The sequence below is a fragment of the Ambystoma mexicanum genome, chromosome 1q (genome assembly GCF_040938575.1).
Source record: "Ambystoma mexicanum isolate Mex_15411 chromosome 1q, UKY_AmexF1_1, whole genome shotgun sequence".
Classification (NCBI taxonomy): domain Eukaryota; kingdom Metazoa; phylum Chordata; class Amphibia; order Caudata; family Ambystomatidae; genus Ambystoma; species Ambystoma mexicanum.
This window is the reverse complement of record NC_090922.1, coordinates 1,405,055,320-1,405,072,625: the sequence shown is the minus strand read 5'-3', so window position 1 is coordinate 1,405,072,625 and position 17,306 is coordinate 1,405,055,320. Positions and strand designations below refer to the sequence as shown.

Genomic DNA, 17,306 nt, shown 5'->3' with positions numbered 1-17,306 from the left:
CAAATTAAGTACATAGCACAATACTAACTTCACCCTTTTGCCAAAAATAAAACATGCTTGGTAAAAACATTTCGTTTTTTTTTTCTTTTTTCTGAAATTAAACACAAGTTAAAAAGAAAACAAGCACATATAAAACCGCATTCAATATTTAATACATTTTCTCTCTGCACACCAACCATGAGCTTCCATTATATTTATTTATTTATTTATTTTATATTATATATTTTTACATATATTACAGTGTTTATGTGCCATTATAACAATCAACTTTTTAACTTCTTTGTCACTGCCTCCTGATTGTACCCATTTATTTTCTCTTTTTGTGTTCAAGGGACTTTATCTGTTTCTACATGCTCAAGCTGCCATATCTCATGTCTGGGATGGCATGGTTTGATTTGATTTACATGGACGAACTGCTCTATTGCCGTTTCACCTTCATTTTTCAAAATTTTATAAACTACAGGAGAGACCTTATCTATAATTCGAAATGGCCCCTGCCAGGCTGCTAGAAATTTAGAATTTTTCTGTTTACTTTTTCCAAAATGAAACTTGTACACCTGATCCCCTACACTGTATTCCTTTACTGATGTCTTTTTGTCATAATAAGACTTTGCACTGTCAACAGCTCTTTCCAGATTTCTCTGCACAAAAGCAAATGCATGTTGCAAATGCCTCCTCAGTTCATCAATATATTCATGAACTGTGGATGCACTCACAAGTGTCTGCTCATGTGTTCTGTATAGTAGGTGTTGTGGTAACACCATTTTCCTACCTGTCAAGACCTCATGGGGGCTAACACCTGTTGCTTTGGCAGGAGTTGATCTGATTGCCATCAAAACCAACGGTAAACGTAAATCCCAGCTGGAACCTGCTTCTGCCACAAATTTCTTTAAAATATCCACAACAGACCTATTTCTTCTTTCAACTGTACCTGAAGACGCTGCCCGATATGCGATATGTAGTTTCCTTTTCACACCTAGTATTTGCCATAACTTACTCATTAGAGTACTTGTGAAATGACTTCCTCTGTCTGACTCAATTCTTTGTGGCAACCCAAACCTTGAGAACACATGGTTCACCAGCAATGTGGCTGCTGTTTGCGCACTACAATCTGGTGCAGGAATGCATTCAATCCACTTCGACATCAAACATACCACACTTAAAATATAACGGTTTCCCCTGCTCGACCTTTTTAAAGGACCTACATAGTCTATTTGCAAATCTGACCATGGGAGAGTTAGGCCTCTTTTCATCAATGGTGCTCTATGCATTGAAGCAGGTTTAAATTGGGCGCATACTAGACATCCTCTAGTATATAATTCCACATCTTGGGACATATGTGGCCAGTAAGCATAATATTTTAGTATTTCTAATGTTTTTTGTGAACCTCTATGGCCTGCAGTTATGGCATCATGTGCATGGTGTAGCATTAGCCCTCTGAATGAAAGGGGTACTCCCCACTGTATTTGTCCTGTTATGGACTCTCTAATCATGAGTCCATCCTGTGATCTAATTCGTGTTTTGTTCTTTAATAGCACCCTCAACTCTTCTTTTCCCATACAATCATTTTCTGTTAAAGAATTTTGTTCAGGATCTATCAAATGATTATAATAGATTCCCAAAATTCGATCATTCTTTTGTGCCTCAATCAAATCTTGGTCTGACGTGTCATGACTCCACTGCACCACCGGTTGATCTACCTCCTTTGGTGCTTTAGAACGTGTCACTGCATCAATTTGTATTTCACCCATTAAATAATTAATAGGTAGCAATTCTCCCATCACAGCCCTAATCCTAGCCAGGTGGTCTGCCTTATCATTTCCCTCCTTATCCTCTCCTGGTGTTTTTAAATGCCCACAAATGTTTCTCCAGTATATTGTTAAATTATTCTCTGACACCAATTTGTCTATGGCTTGTATCATTTTTCCATGTTTAAGTGGCTTTTTGTTGTATGTAACCATGCCTCTTGCTTTCCAACCAGGCAAATACTCCACAAAGCTATTCCGTGCATAGTCAGAATCAGTCACCAGGACAATTTCACTGAACTTTTTATCAACTGCAGTAGCAATTGCTTTATAAATGGCTGCCAATTCCGCCACCTGACTGCTCCCATCTCCAATCCTCATCCCTATACTGGGGACGCCTTCACATTTCAACCAGACATTTCCTATTCCTGCCACTAATTGTTTATTACTGTCATTTTCAATGTGAAAAGCACAACCATCCACATATACAGTTGGCAAATCCTTGCATATTTTTTCATCAAAAGCTTTGCGTGGTGATTGTTCAAATTCCTGCAAACTAGTTTCCACTTCCATTTCATTTGGTATTTGTTCAGCTGCGCAGTCATGTAAGTCAGCTAAACCTTGAGCAATTGGGTTCTTTTTATTTTGTCCATATCTCACTTCTACGGGAAAACCTTGTAATGCCAGTGTCCATGAAGTGATTCTGGACTGCGCTAGATTACCTGATCTAATTCTTTTACTCTCTAAAAATTGCAAAGGTTGATGATTTGTTTCAATAATCACCTTTTCTCCCTGAACAATGGGGCGGAAATGTTGTAGCGCCCACACAGTGGTTAATAGGGCCTTTTCACATTCATTAAATTTCATTTCAACTTGGGAAAATCCCTTACTTGCATAGGCAATGGTTTTGTGATTCAAATCGTGTTTTTGTGATAACACTGCTGACATACAATGTTCAGAAAAACCTATTTCTATAAAGAAATCCCTGTCCTTTATGGGGTATGCTAAACATGGTGCCTTTACAAGACATTCCTTTAATTTAGCCACTGCAACAGACTGCTCTTTTTCCCATTTCCAGGGAGTATTCAGTTTAAGCAGTTTAGTCAATGGTTGAGTGATTTCTGCATAATTTTCAATGAACTTTCTGTTATAGCCTGTCATACCTAATAAACGTTTTACTCCTTTCACATTTTTAGGATCTTTTAACCTTTGTATGGCCTCTATTTTCTTCTTTTGTGGATTTAGCCCATGTTCAGTCACTTCATGCCCTAGAAAGTTCACTTTTTTCTTGCACCATTGTGCTTTTTGCAAAGATACTTTGGCGCCTGCTTTCTGCAATTGGCCAAGTACATGTCTTATTTCATCAAAATGGCTTTTCAGGCTTTCATTTTTTATCAGGACATCATCCACATAAACTATTGTTCCTCTTTCCGCTGCATCCGGCATGGCCTTTCTCAAAAATATGCCAAATTCCCTCCCACTATTGATGTACCCGAACGGAGCTCTAAGCCAGGCATATTGAGTCCTGTCAAATGTAAAGGAAAATAAATGTTGTATCTCCTCTGCCAATGGCACGCACCAATATCCAGAGGTGAGATCTAATGTGGTAAATACATTTGAACCATGTACCTGAGCTAGGCCCTGATCAATGAATGGCAGTGGCCATCTAGATACTGGTACTCTTTTATTTAACTCTCTCAAGTCTGCACATAGCCACCATTGACCATTTGGCTTTAACACACCTAAAATAGGTGTATTGGATGTGCTATGAATGGGCCTGATGATTCCCCGCGATTCCAAATTTTTAATAATCTCTGCCAATGATTCTAAACATGCCAGCGGTAGTCTATCCTGGCGTACAAACACTGGATTTCTGCTACACCCTTCTGGTAGTGTGGCCACATGTAAATCAGTTAAACCACAATCATAAGCATCTTTTGCAAATACATCCTTAAACTCCATAAATATCTCCCTCAGATTGTCCCTATCCTCATTGCTTTCACACGCATCCGCTAAGGTGATATGCTCTTCTACCATTTTGGAAAATTCTGGAAAATCTTCTGGTAAGGGAATCTCGGCACTTTCCTCTAACTGTGTGGCTGTGTCTTTTTGTAAAGCTGCCACTTTTAAATATTTTGGCATATCAGCTTCCACTTCAATGGGCTGATTTTCTGTTTCATTTTCATTTAAATTAAATATTATGCAATCCTCTTGATGGCAGCACACTGTCTCATTTGAATCATAAGGATACACAGAATGAATTTTAAATATTCCTTTGGGCTGAGAGTCCAGGTGTTCTGGCAACTCACCCTTGGCATCTACATACTTTTCAGGGATATTTCCAATCACCATGTTATTTAAATCTGCCGTATAATGTGATTTTTGTATGGCCATTCCTAATGGGGAGTTTTCCTCTAAATGAATATCCTGACAACCTTTATTATTTACCATAATTTTTACAGATCCTTCACCAATGTCTACCAATGGAATGTATTCATAATACAGGCCTTGCTGTTTTATGGATTCATTCAGGCATACAAATGCATCAGAGCCTTTCATCTGCTGTCCATTTTTGCATTTCAGTGTTATTGCAAACTGTTTTGTAAATGCAGGAATAATAGTATCTTTCCTCATTTGTAATTCGATTGCATAAGGAACCAGTTGTGCACAATGATAAGCCCTTCTTTTGTCTTCATATTCAGGTGCCGGACCACCTAGGCGTGACCATATTTTTTGATTAAGGAAATCTAACACCATACACATTCTGTGCATGATGTCATTGCCCATGTAAAATTCATTTTGTGCTCCACTCACTATCCATACATTATGGTAAATTGTTTTCTGCCCAATGCTTAATTTTAAGCATGCATCTGCCTGCAATTCGGTTTTCAAAGTCTGGACTGTCCAACCCAGAAACATATTGGTTTTTAATCCTAAATTTCAGGATTTCTTCCCTCTCCATTATTTTTTGCAACAATTTCTCATTAATAAAACTCCTTTCATGTCCAAGCCCTAAAGTGGCTTTTATTGTTTTAAAATAGTCATTTATACCAACATGAACCCATGGTTGCTCATCTTCCATGTGTATTTCTGCCAGAGTGGTAATGTGTTTTTCTGAATCTGTTTTAGGAGCAATATTCTGTTTGCATGTTTTCTCTTTTAAATAAAAACGTAATGTGTGCTCATCTATGGCAGTCTGCCAATTTTTCCTTGGGTCCAAGTATATTTGTACAGGTAGTTTTTCATTGTCGCTCTGCATTTTGTCTTGACACATTAATATAACAGTGACACTAGGTATGCAGCTATTCTGGAGATATACCTCCACAGCATCATTTGTTTTGGCAACGGTGTGACATTCATTTATATTGCTGTTTTGTGATTTTAGTTTCTTAGGCCTCAATGGTTTTTTGGTTAAGGACCACAGCACTCCATTCACCCCATCTATGAGAGGAGACAATCTTTTCAGGCAATGTGTCCCCATCAGAAATGGAATTTCACAAATAGAAGTGATCAATACCTCTTGTTTCATTCTGTGCTTTCCTATTTTTATGTCAACCTCAGTTACACCTATGATGGGCACCTCCTCCCCATTAAATTTATGCACTGGACCTTGATTTTCCTTCACTGTGATCTGACTCTGTGGGGGTCTCCCTTCATTGATACTCTTTACCAGCTCCTTGGACATAATTGTGGCTTGTGCGCCAGTGTCAATCATAGCAAAGGTGTGGCATTTTTCTTCTACAGTGATGGGTGCATAATATCTGTCCTCAACTTCCTCTAATACACATAAGAAGTGTGAATTCTTACTGATTTCAGGGATCACCTTTCTCAGGTCTTTTTCACTTTTGGCTAAGCACATTGGTAAATGGAAAGACATTTTTCCCTCCTTTTTACCCATTTCTGCGCGAGAGACTTTATTCATTTCTCCATGATCAGAGGTTTTTTGGAGTGTGGCCACTGTTCGCCCATCCATCTGGGTAACATCAGAGACCACATTACAACCTTCCAACTGAACATGTGTAACAACATCATTCAGCAATTTGTCATTTTTGAATTCTGTGCATTTGTGATCATTTAGTGTGATACCAGCCCTTTCAGCCTCTTCAGAAATATGTGGCTCAAAGAATTCTTCAGGTGATTGACTTGTACCCTCCTTTTGAGTATTTCCTTTTTCTGTCTGTGTTTGGTCATTGTTTTGCTTGCCTAGGGAAGTAGCTATAGCATCCCCACTTACTCCCTGTTCACTGGTATTCCCCATGCATGAGTCATTTTTCTTAAATCTGTCCCTTTGTTCTTTTGGAATTCCTAATGTTTCTTTTTCATTTGTACAAATCTTTACTGTTTTATTTAGCTCCAGGTTAAACCGTACCTCTTTTTTAGAAGTATTTGCGCTTTCTGTCACAAGTTCATTTACTGGCACTTTCATTTTTAATCCATTAGGCATCTCAGAGTCGTTATGCAAAATTATATCAAAACAATCTCAGGGTAATTCATAGAATTTCGCAGAAAAGTGTCGCAAGCGGCTAGCGCAGAGTGTCCGCGTGCGATTGTCTGCGCCAGGCACGTGCGCTAAAACCGATTTCCGCGCACAGCGTATTCATGGATTTTAGGCTCCCAAACCAGCCGTGGCGCAGAGAATCGCAGCGACCCTGCAGCAGCGCCAGTAACGCCCCCAAGAACGCCCTCGCGCAAGGAAAAGCCATCAAAATCGCTAAATCATCACAAAGGGCTGCGCTAACCCTGGACCAGTTTACAGGGCTGCCAAACAAGGAACGCAAAGCGGGTAACGTGCATATCAGGGGTACGCGTGAAGTTATACACGCGATTAGCCTGGGTACGTGTATTACAGGGGTGCGCGGGAAGTTCCACACGCGAATAGCCTGGGCGCGTGTAATTCAGGGGTGCGCGGGAAGTTTTACACGCGATTTCAGCAGGGTACGTGTATTTCAGGGGTGCGCGGGAAGTTCCACACGCGAATAGCCAGGGCGCGTGCATTTCAGGGGTGCGCGGGAAGTTCCACACGCGAATAGCCTGGGCGCGTGTATTTCAGGGGTGCGCGGGAAGTTTTACACGCGATTTCAGCAGGGTACGTGTATTTCAGGGGTGCGCGGGAAGTTCCACACGCGAATAGCCTGGGTGCGTGTATTTCAGGGGTGCGCGGAAGTTTTACACGCGATTTCAGCAGGGTACGTGTATTTCAGGGGTGCGCGGGAAGTTCCACACGCGAATAGCCTGGGCGCGTGTATTTCAGGGGTGCGCGGGAAGTTCCACACGCGAATAGCCTGGGCGCGTGTATTTCAGGGGTGCGCGGGAAGTTCCACACGCGAATAGCCTGGGTGCGTGTATTTCAGGGGTGCGCGGGAAGTTTTACACGCGATTTCAGCAGGGTACGTGTATTTTAGGGGTGCGTGGGAAGTTCCACACGCGAATAGCCTGGGCGCGTGTATTATTTCAGGGGTGCGCGGGAAGTTCCACACGCGAATAGCCTGGGTGCGTGTAATTCAGGGGTGCGCGGGAAGTTTTACACGCGATTTCAGCAGGGTACGTGTATTTCAGGGGTGCGCGGGAAGTTCCACACGCGAATAGCCTGGGTGCGTGTATTTCAGGGGTGCGCGGAAGTTTTACACGCGATTTCAGCAGGGTACGTGTATTTCAGGGGTGCGCGGGAAGTTCCACACGCGAATAGCCTGGGCGCGTGTATTTCAGGGGTGCGCGGGAAGTTCCACACGCGAATAGCCTGGGCGCGTGTATTTCAGGGGTGCGCGGGAAGTTCCACACGCGAATAGCCTGGGTGCGTGTATTTCAGGGGTGCGCGGGAAGTTTTACACGCGATTTCAGCAGGGTACGTGTATTTTAGGGGTGCGTGGGAAGTTCCACACGCGAATAGCCTGGGCGCGTGTATTATTTCAGGGGTGCGCGGGAAGTTCCACACGCGAATAGCCTGGGTGCGTGTATTTCAGGGGTGCACGGGAAGTTTTACACGCAATTTCAGCAGGGTACGTGTATTTCAGGGGTGCGCGGGAAGTTCCACACGCGAATAGCCTGGGTGCGTGTATTTCAGGGGTGCGCGGGAAGTTTTACACGCGATTTCAGCAGGGTACGTGTATTTCAGGGTGCGCGGGAAGTTCCACACGCGAATAGCCTGGGTGCGTGTATTTCAGGGGTGCGCGGGAAGTTTTACACGCGATTTCAGCAGGGTACGTGTATTTCAGGGGTGCGCGGGAAGTTCCACACGTGAATAGCCTGGGTGCGTGTATTTCAGGGGTGCGCGGGAAGTTTTACACACGATTTCAGCAGGGTACATGTATTTCAGGGGTGCGCGGGAAGTTCCACACGCGAATAGCCTGGGTGCGTGTATTTCAGGGGTGCGCGGGAAGTTTTACACGCAATTTCAGCAGGGTACGTGTATTTCAGGGGTGCGCGGGAAGTTCCACACGCGAATAGCCTGGGTGCGTGTATTTCAGGGGTGCGCGGGAAGTTTTACACGCGATTTCAGCAGGGTACGTGTATTTCAGGGGTGCGCGACAAGTTCCACACGCGAATAGCCTGGGCGCGTGTATTTCAGGGGTGCGCGGGAAGTTCCACACGCGAATAGCCTGGGCGCGTGTATTTCAGGGGTGCGCGGGAAGTTCCAAATGCGAATAGCCTGGGCGCGTGTATTTCAGGGGTGCGCGGGAAGTTCCACACGCGAATAGCCTGGGCGCGTGTATTTCAGGGGTGCGCGGGAAGTTCCACACGCGATTAGGCTGGGTGGGTCCTCACAGGTGTTCCCTGTACACCCTCGACGGCCCCTGCAGGCAGCCCACAAAACAGGGGACTACCCTGCACACCTGCTCATGTCCCCCTGCACCCCCACCCCCCAGCAGTGCAGGGGCAGCCTCCACCAGGCCCCCACCCATGTCTCCCACCACCCCCACCCCCCAGCATCCAGGGGCACTCTCCACCAGGCCCCCACTCATGTCTTCCACCACCCCCACCCCCCAGCAGTGCAGGGGCAGCCTCCACCAGGCCCCCACCCATGTATCCCACCACCCCCACCCCCCAGCAGTGCAGGGGCAGCCTCCACCAGGCCCTCACTCATGTCTCCCACCACCCCACCCCCCAGCAGCGCAGGGGCACCCTCCACCAGGCCCCCACCCATGTCTCCCACCACCCCCACCCCCCAGCCACCAGGGGCAGCCTCCACCAGGCCCCCACTCATGTCTCCCACCACCCCCACCCCCCAGCATCCAGGGGCACCCTCCACCAGGCCCCCACTCATGTCTCCCACCACCCCCACCCCCCAGCAGTGCAGGGGCAGCCCCCACCAGGCCCCCACTCATGTCTCCCACCACCCCCACCCCCCTAGCCACCAGGGGCACCCTCCACCAGGCCCCCACCCATGTCTCCCACCACCCCACCCCCCAGCATCCAGGGGCACTCTCCACCAGGCCCCCACTCATGTCTCCCACCACCCCCACCCCCCAGCAGTGCAGGGGCAGCCTCCACCAGGCCCCCACCCATGTCTCCCACCACCCCCACCCCCCCAGCCAACAGGGGCACCCTCCACCAGGCCCCCACCCATGTCTCCCACCACCCCCACCCCCCAGCATCCAGGGGCACTCTCCACCAGGCCCCCACTCATGTCTCCCACCACCCCCACCCCCCAGCAGTGCAGGGGCAGCCTCCACCAGGCCCCCACCCATGTCTCCCACCACCCCCACCCCCCAGCAGTGCAGGGGCAGCCTCCACCATGCCCCCACCCATGTCTCCCACCACCCCCACCCCCCAGCATCCAGGGGCACTCTCCACCAGGCCCCCACCCATGTCTCCCACCACCCCCACCCCCCAGCAGTGCAGGGGCACCCTCCACCAGGCCCCCACCCATGTCTCCCACCACCCCCACCCCTCAGACACCAGGGGCAGCCTCCACCAGGCCCCCACTCATGTCTCCCACCATCCCCACCCCCCAGCATCCAGGGGCACCCTCCACCAGGCCCCCACTCATGTCTCCCACCACCCCCACCCCCCAGCAGTGCAGGGGCAGCCCCCACCAGGCCCCCACTCATGTCTCCCACCACCCCCACCCCCCCAGCCACCAGGGGCACCCTCCACCAGGCCCCCACCCATGTCTCCCACCACCCCCACCTCCCCAGCCACCAGGGGCACCCTCCACCAGGCCCCCACCCATGTCTCCCACCACCCCCACCCCCCAGTCACCAGGGGCACCCTCCACCAGGCCCCCACTTATGTCTCCCACCACCCCCACCCCCCAGCATCCAGGGGCACTCTCCACCAGGCCCCCACTCATGTCTCCCACCACCCCCACCCCCCAGCAGTGCAGGGGCAGCCTCCACCAGGCCCCCACCCATGTCTCCCACCACCCCCACCCCCCAGCAGTGCAGGGGCAGCCTCCACCAGGCCCCCACCCATGTCTCCCACCACCCCCACCCCCCAGCATCCAGGGGCACTCTCCACCAGGCCCCCACTCATGTCTCCCACCACCCCCTCCCCCCAGCAGTGCAGGGGCACCCTCCACCAGTCCCCCACCCATGTCTCCCACCACCCCCACCCCCCAGCCACCAGGGGCAGCCTCCACCAGGCCCCCACTCATGTCTCCCACCACCCCCACCCCCCAGCATCCAGGGGCACCCTCCACCAGGCCCCCACTCATGTCTCCCACCACCCCCACCCCCCAGCAGTGCAGGGGCAGCCCCCACCAGGCCCCCACTCATGTCTCCCACCACCCCCACCCCCCCCAGCCACCAGGGGCACCCTCCACCAGGCCCCCACCCATGTCTCCCACCACCCCCACCCCCCAGTCACCAGGGGCACCCTCCACCAGGCCCCCACTCATGTCCAACTCATGTCCCCCACCACCCCCACCCCCCAGCACTGTGGGGCACCTGCCAGCAGGCCCTCGCCCATGTCCCATCCATGCCCCCCTGCACCTGGGTCCCAACAATCCCCAATCATGTCCGTAATGGCCATCCTCCCCTGCCAAAAGGCCCAACCAACTATCACATCCACCCACATATCAAAGGCAATTACATGTTACACACCCAATGTAAATAATGTAAATGAACACATGTCTGTCACACACAATGGCTGCAAGTGAATGTTAAAACACCCAACATGACATGCATGAAAGCAATGAGATGATACGACACATTGAAGGATGAAAATAAAAATGTATTGAAAATCAACTTGAATGGAAATGAAATTAGAAAAACCACAAAGCAAAACAACAAAAAGAAGATGAATGCCCATGAAAAAAATCCAAGAAATCAAAAAATCCATAGAATAACTATTTACAAGACAATCCCGGGTCCATGAGCCCAACCAAATGAAACCTAACTATGTCAACTAACTAAAAACTGAACTATATACAAAAAAGTGGCGCATTGTCCAATCGCAACCAAATGAAAAAAAAAAAATTTAAAGGAAACCTACCACTAACTATATAACTATATACAATGGCAGCGGGCAAGTCCAGCGGCTCACTCTGTGATGTGGCCGGCCAGGGCATCATCGAACTCCATGTCGATGTCCTGGAGGCGGGACTCTGTCCTGGCCCCGAGGTCTCGCAGGGGTAACCCCATGTTCACCTCAAACTCCCTGCAAGCTTCCTCGAGGCACTCAGCCCGCCTCAACGCACGACGCATGGAGAACTCCGCCCTGACCATGGTGAGCCGCTCCTCTTCCGCCCGCTGCCGCTCCGCACCTATCCGCTGGACCAGCTGCTCCCACACGGAAGACACTACCATCCCAGGGTTCTCCTGCCCTCCGGCCGATGCCTGCCCCTCTGATCTTGATGGCCCTGAGCCATGATGCCTCCCACGTCGAGCCTGCTGCTGCCTCCGACGCCACTGCCTCTGCCAGCACAACGGCATCCAGGATGATGGAAACCACCGACGCCATCGTGCACGTGCCCTGCCCGATGATGCCGTCACATCCTCCATCTGCTGGGGTCCAGTTGCTGTGCTGTCCACCCCTGCTGGACCTCTGACTCCCGACTGTGGCAGGGATGGGATCCCCACCGAGCTGGCTGCATTGGTCAGGGCAGGTCCACAGGGGGCCCTGGTGGCATCTGGGCCGGAAGACGGCAAGGAGAACGACTGGCGTATAGTCTCCACAGAGGAGGAGAGGGCCGCCAGATTGGCCGACACATGCAGGAAACCCCCGAACATGGCCGATCCAAATTGGGCCACGTCGGCACGGTGCTCTTCGTGATGACGTGCGTGCTCCTCCTGGGAAGCACGCACGGCATCACGAATCACAGCCGTGCGCATCGCGACCCCAATCAGGATCTTCTCCACACGGCCAGGGGTCCCCTCGTCCGCAGGTGGAGGGGAGTCAGATGACATGGACATCCCCTCTGCCTGCGGACGGGCCTGGGACGGGGCATCCCTGCTGGTGCAAGGTGGTGCACCCACAGGTTCAGGGACAGCGACATGCACAGGCCCCTCCACGGTGACCTGTGCTGCCTCCTGCCCCTGCCCCTGGACTGCACCACTTGCACCAGCAGGGATGCCCCCACCAGGCCCCATGTGCGCCTCAGTGGCGGCCTCCTCCTAGACAGGAAGCAATAGCAGATGAGTGCCACTGTCAAAGTACACTTCCATCATGTCACACCACAACACATGTGTCAGTCCAGGCAAAACACACACAGTGACAGTCATGGTGCGTGCCATGGACATTTCAATGCATGTCCAATGGACTCTCGAATCATACAATGTAATGGGACTCACATGCATCATGGGTCATGCCTATCACATGCACACACTTCACCTCAGTCACATCCATCTGGCCCCGTACACCCCAATCACAGTGCATTCAAGGATGACTAGGCTGCATCAGTGAATCTGTACATTGTCACAGACATGTGTCATGCATCCATGGCACTCACAAGTCACAGACACGCAGGTCAGGCACACAGACATGTATCTGGCATCAGCACCCATCCCTCGCCCCCACCCATGTCCAGGAACAGAGACTGCCATGCTCTCATGTGTGCAATCTGCACAGGGCTCCCCATGTCGCATTCAAACACATGCAACAACCGTGCGGTTCACACATTACAGGTCGCACATGCATTCCCATGATGTCCCTGCACACATACATGTGTACATGGCCTATGTCACACATGCAGGCAAGTATCAGACAACCAGCACACTGCAACATGCCCTGTCTCACACAGCAATGCTTGGCCACTTACCGCTCAACTCCAGACGGGTCTCCCTCTCAAGGACCTGGGCGTGGTCGCTGGGTGTGCGCGTTCCAGGACCCTCAACTGGATGGAACTCATGCGGCCCCGGCCCCCCTCCACGAGGCGCCGGGCCTTCATGAGGGTCCTGGACCTCAAGTCTTCCCAGCGCTTCTTGACCTTCTGGATGGTGCGGGTTGCCACCCCCTCCGCGTTGATGACAACCACACAGTCGGCCCAGATCCTGTCCCGTCCTTCCTTGTTGGCGCGGGACGATCCGAAGAGGGCATCATACTGCCCCAGGACTTGCTCCACCAGGACACCAACTTCGGTGGCAGTGAAGCTGGTGCCCCTCGGCCCCTCTGGCTGGGGGTTGCCACTGGTGCCAGATGTTGATGTGCCCGACATGGCAACCCCAGGGGCAGGAGTGGGTGGGCAACTGGGTCCTGGGGCTGGGCTGTGGAGCGATGTTATCCGAGTCGGGAGTCTTCTGTTCCAGCAGGGGTGGACACAGCAACTGGACACCTGCAGATGGCTGATGTGCAGGCACCAAATGGCAGGGCACGGTGGCAGCAGGCAGGCAGGCAGGCAGGCAGCAGCAGATGGCACGTGGGAGGCTGCTCAGGGCACTGGGGGGCAGTAATTCGGCCTTCTGGGCAGGAGCGTGGTCTTCCGTGTGTTTTCGCGTGGCCAGCTTGATACGGAGTGATTTGGCACGTGAAAATCCTGCACGTCAGCGTGAAAATCGAGGAAAGGCCCTTAGCGCGTAAGCACGTCAGCATGCGTATGCGATTTCATTGGACCAAAGGCCCTTACAGCGTAAGTGCGTCTGTGACGTTTTGCGCACGGGCGTTGCCCTGGCAGGGCTTGGTGATCCCGCGTGCCTTTATGTTCTGTACGTGCTTTTCGTGCGGTGCGTGTGTTTTCCATCCGTTGGGGTTCACACGCTATTACTTCACAGCGGGTGTTGGCTACGCGTTCTTCTACACGCAAGGCAGACGGTGAGTGGTACCCCGCTCCCCCAGGCCCGATCGCATGAAAAACTTCACGCGAACCCGTGATACACGTAGCACGCTCCCCCAGACCCGATCGCGTGAAAAACTTCACGCGAACCCCTGAAATACACGTAGCCCGCTCCCCCAGGCCCGATCGCGTGAAAAACTTCACGCGAACCCCTGAAATACACGCGCCCAGGCTATTCGCGTGTGGAACTTCCCGCGCACCCCTGAAATACACGTGCCCAGGCTATTCGCGTGTGGAACTTCCCGCGCACCCCTGAAATACACGTAGCACGCTGGGAGACATGAGTGGGGGCCTGGTGGAGGCTGCCCCTGCACTGCTGGGGGTTGGGGGTGGTGGGAGACATGAGTGGGGGCCTGGTGGGGGCTGCCCCTGCACTGCTGGGGGGTGGGGGTGGTGGGATACATGAGTGGGGGCCTGGTGGGGGCTGCCCCTGGTGGCTGGGGGGTGGGGGTGGTGGGAGACATGGGTGGGGGCCTGGTGGAGGGTGCCCCTGCACTGCTGGGGGGTGGGGGTGGTGGGAGACATGAGTGGGGGCCTGGTGGAGGGTGCCCCTGGATGCTGGGGGGTGGGGGTGGTGGGAGACATGGGTGGGGGCCTGGTGGAGGCTGCCCCTGCACTGCTGGGGGGTGGGGATGCAGGGGGACATGAGAAGGTGTGCAGGGTAGTCCCCTGTTTTGTGGGCTGCCTGCAGGGGCCGTCGAGGGTGTACAGGGAACACCTGTGAGGACCCACCCAGCCTAATCGCGTGTGGAACTTCCCGCGCACCCCTGAAATACACGCGCCCAGGCTATTCGCATGTGGAACTTCCCGCGCACCCCTGAAATACACGCGCCCAGGCTATTCGCGTGTGGAACTTCCCGTGCACCCCTGAAATACACGCGCCCAGGCTATTCGCGTGTGGAACTTCCCGCGCACCCCTAAAATACACGTACCCTGGCTAATCGCGTGAAAAACTTCACGCGAACCCCTGAAATACACGTAGCCCGCTCCCCCAGGCCCGATCGCGTGAAAAACTTCACGCGAACTCCTGTAATACACGTAGCCCGCTCCCCCAGGCCCGATCGCGTGAAAAACTTCACGCGAACCCCTGAGATACACGTAGCCCGCTCCCCCAGGCCCGATCACGTGAAAAACTTCACGCGAACCCCTGTGATACACGTAGCCCGCTCCCCCAGGCCCGATCGCGTGAAAAACTTCACGCGAACCCCTGTAATACACGTAGCCCGCTCCCCCAGGCCCGATCGCGTGAAAAACTTCACGCGAACCCCTGTAATACACGTAGCCCGCTCCCCCAGGCCCGATCGCGTGAAAAACTTCACGCGAACCCCTGAGATACACGTAGCCCGCTCCCCCAGGCCCGATCGCGTGAAAAACTTCACACGAACCCCTGTGATACACGTAACCCGCTCCCCCAGGCCCGATCGCGTGAAAAACTTCACGCAAACCCCTGTAATATACGTACCCTGCTGAAATCGCGTGTGAGACTTCCCGCGCACCCCGGTATACACGCACACGTATTTTTTGTCAGCGGGTGTCCGTGTTTGTGGGTACCCCTTTGCACGTCATTTGTCCTGGAGGGCCACAGTATAGGACATTCATCATGGCAGTATATAGGTGCTATTTGTTGGCGCACCTTTTGGCGCACATTTCTTACAGCCGCAGAGACGCTACCGCCTGCTTTCTTGTGGCGGTCGTGTTTGTGCCTGTGCGCTGGTTTGAGCGTGCGCTTTTTTCCCCTATTCTATTCCATGAATACGTGTTGTAGGCGAGCGTGTGGGCGTTCCGCGCACTTGTGCCCTGTACTTTCCCCAGTGACGCCCACGTTTTGGCAAGTTGTTCCCCATTCCGAGTGTTACGCCCGTGTTCCGCCTACTTTTGTTGCGTGCGCCGCGCTATGTGCGAATTTCGCTGTGGCCTGTGCGATTTTCGCTGTGACCTGGCGCACGCTGTTAGATGGCCTGTGCGCCAACGTGCGCGGCGCACTTTTTTATCGCACATCCGCTGGTTTTCTCGCACACGGACTTCCATGAATCGACGTGCGCTGCTTTTCGTGCGATTTTCGCACTTGCACTGCGATTTTCGCTATTCCGCTGCGATTCGCACGTTTTTGCCCACTTGCGCCGCGCTAATTATTCCATGAATCGGCCTCTCTGTCATTTTGGCACTGCAGTTATCATGTGTACTTAGTCACTTTTCAGAAGCCCCCCGGTCATTGCTATGGCCATCAGCCCCCTCTTTGGAAGGTTGTTTTTGCGCTGTATAGAGATTTCCTATTTGCTCAGCTAACATTTCCACTTGGGCCTCAAGGCACTGGAACCTTTCCATCTCTCTAGGATCCTCTTTCTGTGGCCTAGGTCGATATTGGTTATTTTCCCCCTGATTGGATCTATTCTGATACCTCTCAGGTGATTGATGTCGGTTGGGATGGTTTCTGAACTCTTGATTCATTTGTGGAGGGGAGCGGGTTGCACCCATCCTTTGATTATAGTCCCCTGGTGGGGAATCATTGTACTGACGTGGATTGTAGTTCACGTTTTGCCTCATGTCCTGTCTCTCAGATTGTGGGTACTGGCCCCTATGTTGATTTCCATTATCAGTAAATGGATCCAAATATCGGGTCTATCCTGATTACCCTATATCATGGTGTTGGGATCAAATCTGCTCTGTGTCCCCAATGACTGGTAGGGACCATTATTTCTTTGATCTTGATTTTGTCTCTGGTTATTGTTCATACCTGCCATATCAGGCCGATATCCTACCCGGGGTCTGTCCCCTAAATACCTAGGGATGATGTAGCTCTCTCTATTACTAGGATCATGTGATTGGTACAGGAAATGGCGATCTTTGTTGATTACACCTTTGTTCAGGTGTCACATTATTTTTACCTTGGCTTTGAGCAGACTCAAGGGACATTTTGGCTGACCTGATTTCCATTACTGTGGCTAAGGGTTCTTTAGATTTAAGTCTAGTATCTTTCATTTTATCACTTTCTCTACCCTGACAATAGAGTACCTCATATAGTTTTGTGCTTTGATGTACAATCCATTCAAGAGACTTGTCACGGTCAAATTCACGGACCAATTGAGATATGATGTCTTTCTGTAGCCCATAGAAGTATGCAGTTTTAAACTCATTGGAATTTGAGTCAAAAGATACATCAAAGCGAGAAAATGCTCTTTTTAAGTCTTGTAAAAATTGGCGAGGGGATGTATTAGGTCCAGCAGTAATTGTGTAAGCGACTTTCTTTGCCTACTGCAATGACTGAAAAGGAGAAAAATGACGCCTAATTTCTTTTTCAAACTCCAACTAGGTCATATTCTGCTGTTCATTTAATCCCCTTATGATGCTGACCG

At 51.4% G+C, this 17,306-nt stretch overlaps 1 protein-coding gene across 1 annotated transcript in view; it reads right to left on the bottom strand.

Annotated features, from left to right (window-relative positions):
* LOC138548282 (vitamin D3 hydroxylase-associated protein-like) overlaps positions 1–17,306 on the bottom strand; it is a 746,809-nt gene that overhangs the window by 566,294 nt on the left and 163,209 nt on the right. The window lies entirely within an intron of this gene.